This window comes from Saimiri boliviensis, chromosome 6 (genome assembly GCF_048565385.1).
Source record: "Saimiri boliviensis isolate mSaiBol1 chromosome 6, mSaiBol1.pri, whole genome shotgun sequence".
Classification (NCBI taxonomy): Eukaryota; Metazoa; Chordata; class Mammalia; order Primates; family Cebidae; genus Saimiri; species Saimiri boliviensis.
Genome location: NC_133454.1, coordinates 14,944,637 through 14,958,141, shown reverse-complemented (window position 1 = coordinate 14,958,141; position 13,505 = coordinate 14,944,637). Strand labels below are relative to the sequence as shown.

Below are 13,505 nucleotides of genomic sequence, written 5' to 3'. Positions count from 1 at the left end.
ATTGAAGCACCTTCTTCCTCTTCTCAGCTTCCCATACTCAGAATCTCAGCATGCTGACCTTGAGAGTGCTATGGCTTGGAGGATGGGGCTGGGAGACAGAGTGAAATCTAAGTAACAGGTCTAGCTTTCAAGGATTCTCTTGTGTAACCACTTCTTAAATTCACAAAATATTCTTGCAGTGATTTCAGAGCATGCTTCTTTGAGAAGATTAAAAACTACCAATAACAATTTTAAAAACTCATAAACATCCTAACTGCATAGAATGTATGGATAAACAGAAGGAAGTAAAACTTATAGTCTCATCACCAAAGCACAACCACTATTGACATTTTGGTATATGTTCCTGTCACTTTAAGACAATATATATATTGTTAGTTGTGACCATAAATGAAAAGCAATGTTATGTCCTGCTTTTCCCACTACATATTGTCTACATTATGACCTATCTTTGGTAAATATCTTTTTAAAAGGTTGTATAATATACCATTATGAGGGATGTGCCATAATTTACTTAACTATCCTTTATTTTTAAGCATTTGTGCTATTTTCTAAATGTTTCACTATCATAAATAACCGTAAAGAACTTCTATGAATAAAACTTTTATAATATTTAGGTTTACTTCTCTTGGACATATTTTCAACATGAAAATATTGGAATTTCTCTTCACCTGAAACATCACTTTATTAGGAACTTCTCAGTGCTGATGTTAATTCTTAAATAGTTAACTGTGCATATCGAAATAAGCAAGTCATTGTGGGATTTTAAATTATATTATCTTCTTAAATGAACTATTTTTTTTTCTAAATCACACCTGTATTATAGTTCATTCTTTGGTAGAATGACAAATAGAATTATCCTGCCCACTAATAATATAGGCACATCTGAAAGTCACACAGCATCAGAAAGTAGTTAAGAATAAGAATTCTATCTCTGTGATATTCCTTTGAAAAACTCGTAACTCTAGTCTAGTTATGAAGAAAATATCCAATAAACCTAGCTGGGGGACATTCTACAAGATACCTAGTCAGTACTCTTCCAGACTGTCAAGGTCATGAAAAATAGAGAAAGACTGAGACACTGTCGTAAACCAGAGGAGGTGGAGAGATATGGCAGCTAAATGTAATGTGGCACTTTGGATTGGATCCTAGAACAGAAAAGGGGCACCAATAGAAAAACCGGTGAAATCCAAAGAAATCTGGAGTTTAGTTCATAGTCATGTACCAATATTAATTTCTTAGTTTTGATAAATGTTAAATGATAAGACCATGGAAATGTTAACAATGTGGGAAAACTGGGTAAGGGGTATACATAAACTCTTGAACTACCTTTGCAACTTTTCTCTACATCTAAAATACTCCAGAATAAAAGTTTGGTTTAGGTTGTTTTTTTTTTTTTTTTTTTTTTTTTTTTTAAAGATGAAGAACAAAGGATATGAAGCCAATCTGATTTGGTTTTCAGTTCTGGGTCTGGCATTTATTACTGCTGAGTGGCTTTGGACAACTTATTTTCTTGAACTTTAGTTCATCTAGTATACACATAAAAAATTACCGACTATAGGGGATTGTAGGTTTTGAACATAATAATGCAGTTAAAGCACTGAGCATTATTCCTGGCACAAGGTGAGCACTTGGCAAATGTAAGACATATGTTTATTTTGTTTAGTTTGTAGGTTCTTCTTTCCAATTCTTACTTTCCTTTAAGGTAACTAATAATTTTATAAAACAAATGCACAACTACGTAAAAAGTAGAAAATTAAAGTCTCGTTTAAAAGTTAAACTCAATATGAAGAAGACAAACTGTTGCATGAATCTGGAAATGGTAACTGATGTGGGTTTTGGGCTCATTGCTCTTGTTTTCTATGTAGTTATTGGGTCATTTCCTAAGGGTAGGTATACTGAGAAGATGCAAGATTTTGAAGAGAATCTACATTTTAGCACGGATTGCCCTAAATAACCAACTTACAAATGCCCATTGTAAGACATGGGAATTCTTTCATTTGAGTTGCTTAGAAAAACAATCTTGTAGAGAATTGAAAATGGTCTGTGCTTGGCCTCTGCCCAAAGGCAAATTATTTTAGCATGAAAGTCTAAGAAAAATGATTTAACCACAAGCTATGTGAATAGGAAAGGAAAAATAACCAAAGGATAAAGAAAAATACACTCTGGCTCTTTCATATATAAAATTTCTTTTTTGGGTGCTAATCTGCAGCACAGATGTGAAACCTGATCTACAAGTTAGGGTCTAAATGATAAAAGAAAAATAAATAATACAAAAATCTAAAAAATATTCTGAGATGATATTAAACTGCAGTCAAAGAGTATAAATGAGCATGGCAAAAAGCCATTATTCAATATTGGACCTGGAGTCTAGGACCTGAGTTCAAATCCACTTACAAGATGTAGGATCATGGCTGGGCATAGTGGCTCATGCCATCACTCTGAGAGGCCGAAGTGAGCAGATTGCCTGAGACCAGGAGTTCCAGACCAGCCTGGGCAACATAGCAAAACCTTGTGTCTACTAAAATTACAAAATATTAGCCAGGCATGGTGGCACACACCTGTAATCCCTGCTACTTGGGAGGCTGAGGAGAGAGAACCGCTTGAGCCTGGGAGGTAGAGGCTGTAGTAAGCTGAGATTGTGCCACTGCACTCCAACCTGGGTGACAGAGTAAAAGCTGAAAAGAAAGAAGGAAAGAAAGAAAGAAAGAGAAAAAGAAAGAAGGAAGGAAAGAAAGAAAAAAAGAGTAGGATCATGAACTACCTAACATAAATCACCTAGCTTCAGTTTTCTTACTCCAAAAATTGTGGTAATATTGACATCACAAGATTCTTATAGAGCTAATACAAGGATTAAATGAGACAATGTCTGTGAAAAACACCTTCCACAGAGCTCACATATAGGAAGCAATAAAGAAATATTAGCTAAGTCTAAATCTAAACATGCACAGCCTTGAACTGGTCACATACATAACATTGTTTCTGATAAAGTTTGAATATTTGTCCCTGCCCAAATCTCATGCTCAACTGTAATCCTCAATGCTGGAGGTGGGTCCTGGTGGGAGATGTTTGGATTATGGGGGCAGATCCCTCATGGCTTAGTGCCATCCTCGTGATAGTGAATGAGTTCTCATGAGATCTGGTCATTTATAAGGGTGTGGGACCTTCTTCCTTCCAATCAGCTATTGCTCTTGCTTTTGCCATGTTATGTGTAAGCTCCCACTTTGCCTTCCACCATAAGTAAAAGATCCCTGAGGCCTCCCCAGAGGCAGATGTCAACACTATGCTTCCTGTACAGCCTGTAGAACCATGAGTCAATTAAACCTCTTTTCTTATAAATTACCCAGTCTCTGGTATTTCTTTATAGCAATGCAAAAGCAACCTAATACAGTTTCTAATGTTAAATATGAAATCTTGTTGGTGAAAAATAGTATTAATATGAGAAGTTATATGATAATACTGAAATTGCATAATAAAATTTAAAATTGAGGGTTAAAAATATGGCACTAATTAACTTGTTTCCTTCTAGCTTCCAAATTTGATCTTGTTGATATGGTTTGGCTATATCCCCACCCAAATCTCATGTTGAATTGTAGCTCCCATAATTCTCACATATTGTGGGAGGAAACTGGTAGGAGATAGTTGAATCACAGGGGTGGTTTCCCCCATACTGTTCTCATGGTAATGAATAAGTCTCACGAGATCTCATGATTTTACCTGGGGAATTCCTTTTGCTTGGTTCTTATTCTTTCGTGCCCTCTGCCATCTAAGATGTGCTTTTGCCTTCTGCCATGATTGTGAGGCCTCCCCAGGCACATGGAACTGTGAGTCCATTAAACCTTTTTCTTTATAAATTACCCAGTCTCGGGTACGTTTTTATTGGCTACGTGAAAACAGACTAATATACTTTTCAACATGATACCCTTTAGAATTGGAAACAAGGAAGGGTTTGGATTAAATATTATACATTGATTAGGGCAGCAAATTCATCCCTTAAGTGTGAGCCTGATTAGCTGATTAATGTTCTCCCTACTATGGGATTCACAATAATTCATAGCCACAGACCATTTACTTAGGGAATAAGCTCTACCATATAAGTAAAATTTCCAGTGTAATTATCTTACCCTGTTAAGGGCTAAACTGTCAGTATTTTTGAACAAAAATATAAAATAAAAAATTATTTATATTGTCTGTTTCATATTCCAGACTGAAAACACAAGTCCTATTTTCCCTTAAATCTCTACATTTAGCACAGTTCCTGCATGTACTAGATGTTCAAAAAACTTTTATTAAGCTTAAGTGTATGACATATATCTCTGCTTTCTTAGAGTTAATGAATATGATCCAATCTTATCCTAATGACTATAATTCTTATTCTTAACTCAATAACTATATATCATTTTAGGTTAGTGAAGTCCTTTGGGCAATTTGCCTTCATGAAATGGTCTAAGACATGCAATCTTTTAATTTTTACAGATTGCTTTTAAAGTTTTCTAACTTCTCTTATTAAAAAGGCATCAGTGATAACTGCTAGCTGTTGTCGCACTGCCTCCTTTTAGGGTCTACTCTTTTCTAATACGTTGTATACTGGGAACCCAGAGAGCCAACTTGTTAAGATGATATCTAAAAATAAGAGTGATATGCAAGGGGCTTTGGAGTTACTATGTAAAATAAGATCTTTGGATTAAAACTGCAGCACTATGCCATATGGTCACAGAGAAAATGTCAATCACATGTAAGGGAACAATCATTGAAGGGAGTTTATCACATGTTCATTTGCACATTCATTCTGCAGCTTACAAAAGGGTTAGCTTTATTCCTTTAAGAAGATATAGGCACCTCCACTAGGTACCCCACTTTGAGGAGTTAATTTCAGCTACTTGTGTACCTTTATATCATACATCTTTTTCTAATCAAATATTTTAAAATTCAGACATTTTGCTAATTCAGCCAATCTCTCTGTCCTCTGGGGCCTCAGTCCAATTTCCTGAGGTTTTAAAAAAATGGGCTCCATCTGACCTAGGCCCACTTGTCTCGGTACAGTTTCCCATCAGAGCATAAGGTTTCTCATGCCTGTGATTGGCGAAGTAATATAATACAGCCCAGGCTCCTGACCAGGCCTCCACGGAAGTAAGGTCTGGGTTTGGATCCAGGGGACAGTTGATGTTGAGGGAACCCTTCCAGGCCTCACAATAAAGCGCCCAGACCAAAATGTTTCAGTTTTGAGTCCAGATCAGAAAATTAAAACATACCTATTCCTGCCATCTCCAAATTTTGCTATAATTGCTTTGGGAAAGTTGTTGGCCAACTTGAAATATTTATTTCCCGTCCTGACACAATGTTCTTTGAGGTAATATGAAGAGAAAAGTCACTATTTTCAACAATTTTAACCCAGGTCTAAGGCCAGTGATAAGAAAACATTGTTTTTATTGGCATAGAATTTATGGGACTTAAGAACAATTAAGGTCAGCAGCATCATAGTTTTTAAATGTTTTTTTCCTCCTCAGTCATGACTAATTTGTTAGCATGATTATCAGAATTCTTAAACAAAAATGCAGAACTTTGAATTATTTACAATTGGCCTGAGAATGTCTCTTGAGTAATCAATAGGCCAGGACTGGTTTCATCACTTCAAAAAGTTTTTCTTTCTCTAAAGTTCCTTTAAATCAGGAGTCCTTCTTTTCTTTCTCTCCTTTCATTTTTTCTTTCCTTCATTCCTTTCTTTCTCTTTCTTTCCTACAAGTTCCCCCACCTTTAAACTTGTTTTTGTGAATAGAGTTGTATTCAAATTCAAGCTGACTTAAAATATAAGTTTAAGGTAAAGTTAGTCTAATCTCAGCATAATTTGAAAATGAAGATTTAGGGGGTTTTTAGGAAAAGTAACATTCAAATCATAATTACAATCTAGACTGGATAATGGGGAGAGGGAAGGTCTGAGTGAGATTTGAAATAAATCAGAATATAAAAATATGAATTAAATGCACTTTTATATAAGTGAAAATGAACCCTATAAAGCAGAATGTGAAATTACTTTTTCCTTTAAGACAGCTATTTATTTTCAGAGCTTAGAGGAGCTTTATGGATTATCTAACCTAGAGATAACAGGGAAGTTTCAACTTCTAGTATTGTTAGTGAGTGCCTAGGGCTCTATGTTAAATATTGTATTGAGTAGCCTCATCAGGGCTCAGTGAGAAGTGTCACGATTGATTAATGATGTTTGCCATGGCCAGGTGGGAATGACGGTGGTACAAGACTTGGGGAAGGATATGTGTGGAAGGACACATTCCAGATACCTTTTACGGATCCAATCTAACCTACAACCTTGTCAACGGTGAAATCTTAGGCTGCAGAGAAACTGTCGGCCAGCAGTCACACAGATAGTTTGTGACAGAGCTAAAATAAAAGCTCTGCATGTGGGTTCTCATTTTATACCTTCCTATCAATGAGAGTCATTTAAAAATGTATTACATTCTTCAGATACTGCCATATCCAGTGATATATCTACAGGGATTGTGGGAGGGCATTAAAAAAGTTGTTTGCTGCTCACTCAGTGCTCTCTTGAGATAAGAATACCTAATAGTGTCTGTTAAAACACTGATTCAGTCAAGGTGAGGCCTTGATTACTGATAGATTACTGACTCAGTGAAAGCTGAGGCCTTAGCAACTATATTTTTATCAAGAGCGCAGAAGGTCTGTGGACCACAGTTGAAAAACACTGAGACAATATTAACAATATCTCATTTCTTGCTGTCAGTTCTGTTCCCTGGTTTTCCCACTTTATACTGTCCTTTGTATCACCTTTTCTGTCTATGGGTCTCTTTCTCCTGTGTAGATTTTTTGATATTTTCTCATTTCTTCTCCCACTTTTTGGTGCAGGTTCTCTTGTTCCTGACTCTGGCTGCCATCATTGACTGATGAAAGAGTTCCTTTTATTTATTTGGTGAATTGATCCATTAAGGTTGTCTTCAAAGCTTTCTCTTTGGAGTTTTTACTATTCCTAACCACTCCCCCTGGAAGTTTGCTTCATGTACTGTTAAGAGCATGGACCCTGAAGGTAGACTACCTAGATTCAAACCCTACCTCCACCTCTTATTGGCAGAGTGACCTCGTGTAAATGACATCACTTCTGTGTCTCAGTTAACACGTCTGTAAAATGGAAATCATATCTACCTTGGTAGTTTTATGTATGAACTTGACTGAGTCAAAGAATAACCAGACATCTTGTAAAACATTATTTCTGAGTGTCTATAAGGGTGTCTCTGGAAGAGATTAATATTTGAATCAGTAGAATGAATCAAGATCTGCCATCACCAATGTAGTCTCGTTGGGTATCGTCCAATCCATTGAGGGCTCACCCAAATAGAACAAAAAGGCAGAGGAAGGGTACATTTTCACCCTCCTTTTGAGACAGGACATCCCTCTTCTCCTGCCCTTGGATATCAGAGCTCCCGGTTCTCCAGTCTTCAGTCTTTGAGACTTATACCCTGGCTCTCCTCATTTTCGGGCCTTGAACTCAGACTGAATCACACCACTGGCTTACCTGGTGCTCCAACTTGCAGATATATTGTGCATTCTTTCTGGCTTCTCTAACTGCATGAGCAAATTCCTATAATAAATCTCCTCTTACATATCTGTATATATCCTGTTGGTTTTGTTTCTTTGGAGAATGCTGACTAATATATAACACAATATTGTTATAAGGATTAATTTAAATGAATTAACAAAAGTTAAAGTGCTTAGAACAGGTTGTAGAATATTAGGGTGTTATGTAAGACAGTGCTATTATTATTATTTTTGGCTTCAAACTGTTTAAGGCTACCACACAGTCGAGAGTCAAATAACCAAGTCAAATAATGAGAGTCAAATTGTTATAGAAATAGCAATGTTATAGAAATAACAATTTAATCTATGGCTCAATCAACCAATCATTTCACAGGAACTTCTGAGGGCCTTTCCAATTCAGTAGCAGGCAGTAATCAAATATTCTGTGTGCCCAGGTGTGTTGTGGAACACAAATTTCCCCTCTGGAGATTATGACGCCTTTTCTTAATAAAGTAGATATCTTCTGGAATTGTCTGCCCAGATCAAAATCACACCTACCCACTTGCCCGCACACATATGGCCACTCCCTCACTCTAGCAGGCTTGATACACAATGTGACCCCCTTCCCTCTAGCTGCTGACTAAACCAGGAGTAGTCACTTAACTCAAGCTGGACCAAACCATTCTTTCTTTTATAGTTTAGTTTTGGGCCCAGGAGTTTATGCCTCTTTCAGATTGGAAGATTAATATAAACTTTGAGAGCTATGGGGCAGCCATGTTTCCCACAATGTTGGGAAGTTGAAGCTGGCTTATCGACCGTAAGAGAGAAGCTGGACGATTCTGAGCACTTCCCAGCCCCTAGGACAGTATTCTGCTGGGCCTGCCTGAATTCCACTAACTGGCTCTTGTCAGATACCCTATAACCTTCTATTCTCTATTTCTCTTAATCTAGGTACGTTTGTTTTTGTTTAAACCAGCAGAGATTTAGCATTTACTTTCATTAGCAGTTGCTGTGAAATCTTTGGATTATCTGACAAATCCCCTCCAAGACAAAAAACAGAATCAAATAAAAACAATACATTTACCATATAAATATAGGTTTGAGATCACTCCTCTATTCTCCTTACTCCCAGTGCCCCACTCAACCAGATTACTGCCCTAGGTTGCACCTCATACAGAGTTTCTGGAGTGGCTACTTTTTATAGGAACATCTGAGATGACTGGTCACAGAAAATTGCCTAAGATGAATTTAGGTGCTTTAAAAACAGCCCATGTAGAAAACTTAGCTGATTATATTGAGTGATTAGATTTTATTAGCTGGTTAATAGGTAAACTGAATGAATAAATGTTTATGAAACATACCATTCTTCTGCCTTTCTCTGTCATTTCCATCTGATTCCCCCAAACTTCTTCTCTGGCAAAGGGGCTGCTCTAAAGACCAGACCACAGGGGGTCTCATGTACCATTGTCAGGACATTGACTTTACTTGGAGAGGAATAGTATTGCAAATGTCACAGAGAAAACAGAAAATGTAGCATGTGGAGCCCTGCAAGTATTTGGACTATATGTAGAGAGCTGAGACCAGAGAGGTAGACAGGAGTTGGAAAATGACATGCTTAGGAGAAAGAACACTGTCCTGAAGTAACAGAATACCATTTAATCATGTTCAGATTTGCTAGAAGAAACACTTCTGTTTTCAGTATTTTTAATTAAATTTTTTTCTTTAGTATTCTCATTATAAGAAATCCAAGTACTTAAACAGTATTTAGAATAAAAAACAGAAATGTTCTTACCCCTATTGCCAAACTCCTCAGCAGACATTAACAAAGTATGTCTGAATAAGCTTAGGAAGAAGATCCAACACCCTGGGTTTGGTGACCATAGTTACAGAGTACAGGGATTGTTTCCATGCAGCATGATCAAAGATTGAAGAAGCATAGCTGATCATACATCCTAGGTAACCCAAAGACCCCAAGGAACATCAACGTTTGTTCAAATTACAGGAACTGTGATGAATTAGCAGTGTCTCAATTACATAATCAGGAATCTCCCATATCACTGGCTGGAAAGCACCCAACTGCCAGTTCATGATGGGAGAGAATATGGGCTCTAGAGTCAAAGAGACCTAAATTTGAATCCCAGCTCTTACAGGTAACTGTTGGCTTAACCTTTCTGTGACTCAGATTCCTTCTCCATGTATTCAACCATGCAACAAATATTTATCCAGAGTATTCTAAGTGCCAGACCTTGTACCAGGCACAGGGGATCAGCAGAAAGAGACCCATCAGTGTTGTCATGAAGCCAGTCTAATGAGAGAAATGGACATTGAGTCAGAATTCACAAATTAATGTAAAACTGAAATGAAGAGGCTCTATAGCATAGTATTAAGAACACAGACCCTAGGCAGCCGGGGACGGCGGCAGCGGCGGCCCGGCTTGCAAAAACCCGACAGGGCCGCTGCCATGGGGGAGTGACGAGTCTACGCCCGCTGTTCCGCGGCAGCGGCGAGACATGCGGAGACCCCGCGGGGGTGGCAGCGGCGGCGGCTCCTGAGCCCCGGGATGGAGGAGAAATACGGCGGGGACGTGCGGGCCGGCCCCGGCGGCGGCGGCGGCCTCGGGCCGGTGGACGTACCCAGCGCTCGATTAACAAAATATATTGTGTTACTATGTTTCACTAAATTTTTGAAGGCTGTGGGACTTTTCGAATCATATGATCTCCTAAAAGCTGTTCACATTGTTCAGTTCATTTTTATATTAAAACTTGGGACTGCATTTTTTATGGTTTTGTTTCAAAAGCCATTTTCTTCTGGGAAAACTATTACCAAACACCAGTGGATCAAAATATTCAAACATGCAGTTGCTCGGTGTATTATTTCGCTCTTGTGTTTTTTTGGCCTCTTTGTGGACCACTAAGGACTTTGCTGGTATTTGAACACAGTGACATTGTTGTCATTTCACTACTCAGTGTTTTGCTCACCAGTTCTGGAGGAGGACCAGCAAAGACAAGGGGAGCTGCTTTTTTCATTATTGCTGTGATCTGTTTATTGCTTTTTGACAATGATGATCTCATGGCTAAAATGGCTGAACACCCTGAAGGACATCATGACAGTGCTCTAACTCATATGCTTTACACAGCCATTGCCTTCTTAGGTGTGGCAGATCACAAGGGTGGAGTATTATTGCTAGTACTGGCTTTGTGTTGTAAAGTTGGTTTTCATACAGCTTCCAGAAAGCTCTCTATCGATGTTGGTGGAGCCAAACGTCTTCAAGCTTTATCTCATCTTGTTTCTGTACTTCTCTTGTGCCCATGGGTCATTGTTCTTTCTGTGACAACTGAGAGTAAAGTCAAGTCTTGGTTTTCTCTCATTATGCCTTTTGTCACGGTTATCTTTTTTGTCATGATCCTGGATTTCTATGTGGATTCCGTTTGTTCAGTCAAAATGGAAGTTTCCAAATGTGCTCGTTATGGATCCTTTCCCATTTTTATTAGTGCTCTCCTTTTTGGACATTTTTGGACACACCCAATAACAGACCAGCTTCGGGCTATGAACAAAGTAGCACACCAGGAGAGCACGGAACACGTCCTGTCTGGAGGAGTGGTAGTGAGTGCTATATTCTTCATTTTGTCTGCCAACATCTTATCATCTCCCTCTAAGAGAGGACAAAAAGGTACCCTGATTGGACATTCACCTGAAGGAACACCTCTTTATAACTTCATGGGTGATGCTTTTCAGCATAGCTCTCAATCGATCCCTAGGTTTATTAAGGAATCACTAAAACAAATTCTTGAGGAGAGTGACTCTAGGCAGATCTTTTACTTCTTGTGCTTGAATCTGCTTTTTACCTTTGTGGAATTATTCTACGGCGTGTTGACAAATAGTCTGGGCCTGATCTCAGATGGATTTCACATGCTCTTTGACTGCTCTGCTTTGGTCATGGGTCTTTTTGCTGCCCTGATGAGTAGGTGGAAAGCCACTCGGATTTTCTCCTATGGGTATGGCTGAATAGAAATTCTGTCTGGATTTATTAATGGACTTTTTCTAATAGTAATAGCTTTTTTTGTATTTATGGAGTCAGTGGCTAGATTGATTGATCCTCCAGAATTAGACACTCACATGTTAACACCAGTCTCAGTTGGAGGGCTGATAGTAAACCTTATTGGTATCTGTGCCTTTAGCCATGCCCATAGCCATGCCCATGGAGCTTCTCAAGGAAGCTGTCACTCATCTGATCACAGCCATTCACATCATATGCATGGACACAGTGACCATGGGCATGGTCACAGCCAAGGATCTGCAGGCGGAGGCATGAATGCTAACATGAGGGGTGTATTTCTACATGTTTTGGCAGATACACTTGGCAGTATTGGTGTGATTGTATCCACAATTCTGATAGAGCAGTTTGGATGGTTCATCGCTGACCCCCTCTGTTCTCTGTTTATTGCTATATTAATATCTCTCAGTGTTGTCCCACTGATTAAAGATGCCTGCCAGGCTCTACTCCTGAGATTGCCACCAGAATATGAAAAAGAACTACATATTGCTTTAGAAAAGATACAGAAAATTGAAGGATTAATATCATATCGAGACCCTCATTTTTGGCGTCATTCCGCTAGTATTGTGGCAGGAACAATTCATATACAGGTGACATGTGATGTGCTAGAACAAAGAATAGTACAACAGGTTACAGGAATACTTAAAGATGCTGGAGTAAACAATTTAACAATTCAAGTGGAAAAAGAGGCATACTTTCAACATATGTCTGGCCTAAGTACTGGATTTCATGATGTTCTGGCTATGACAAAACAAATGGAGTCCATGAGATACTGCAAAGATGGTACTTACATCATGTGAGATAACTCGTGAATTGCCCCTGGAGTATGAACAATCAAGATTAAATGACTCAGTATTTGTAATACTACCAGAAGGATAAAAATTACACATAATTGTACAGAAACAGAGTTCCCTACTACTGATCAAGAATCTTTCTTAAAGGAAATTTAAATATAGAATGAAGCATTAATGGTACAAGTAGAGTAATTATTTGAATTATGTGTATAAAAGGAATCAGATTTTGAGTAAACATGATGTATCACATCATCTTCAAAAATAGTTATGATGGATTCTGGTGAAGACCAAAATTACTTCTGTTTACTTTCTATCAGAAAGCATCTCCATTGTAAATATGTATTTACATGTTTATTACAAAGACCCAAATGAAAAATTTTTAGTCCATTTTTTGCATAGCCTAAAGATAAAATAGGAATGAAAGTTCTATATTTATGGATTTTCTGTATATAAAACTGGTTTCTAATTGTAACTTAAGTCCATTAAGTAATATCTGTATTGCCACTTCAAATGTAAACTAAAATATTTGGGAGAAACTTCAACCACTAATATGAGATAAGCAGTGAGAATAGGGAAGTGTATAACATCACAGTTTTTTGATGTATTACAAAAACCACTCTCTAAAATAAATTTTTTTTTACTTTTGGTAATATTTGCAAATGAATAATTAATTTATTAGGGTAAATACTAAGTTGTGTCCATGTTATTCATTCACTTATATTATGTTAAGGTAGAATATTTCATTTCTTATTATACATTTGGCATTTCAAGCTGCTTATCAGGCCGGTGTGTCCAAGCAGTGTTAAACTTTTATCTTTTCTTAGCTCCATAATGTTGTGAAACAGCCAGTTAAGAGAATTGTAAAGAATTGTCAGCTCACAGTTGAATTATCTGCCCATGTAGATAACTTTTTCTAATTTCTGGAACACATAGATACATAAGAAATATCAAGGAATAGGTAGTTATTTCAAAGTTTAGTAAGTAAAACTTGTCCATAAACATTTGAGCACCATGAAATAAAAATACCATATAACTACTTTCTACAGTCATATCTAATCTATATTTTTTTCATTTCCAGTTGTAACTAGGTATGTAGTAAAGTCTGAAAAGACTTTACA

General features: G+C 37.6%; 1 protein-coding gene and 1 pseudogene across 6 annotated transcripts in view; one reads left to right on the top strand and one right to left on the bottom strand.

Annotated features, from left to right (window-relative positions):
* Positions 1–13,505, bottom strand: part of ME3 (malic enzyme 3) — a 217,552-nt gene that overhangs the window by 161,193 nt on the left and 42,854 nt on the right. The window lies entirely within an intron of this gene.
* LOC104652492 (proton-coupled zinc antiporter SLC30A5 pseudogene) lies at positions 9,964–12,949 on the top strand (annotated as a pseudogene).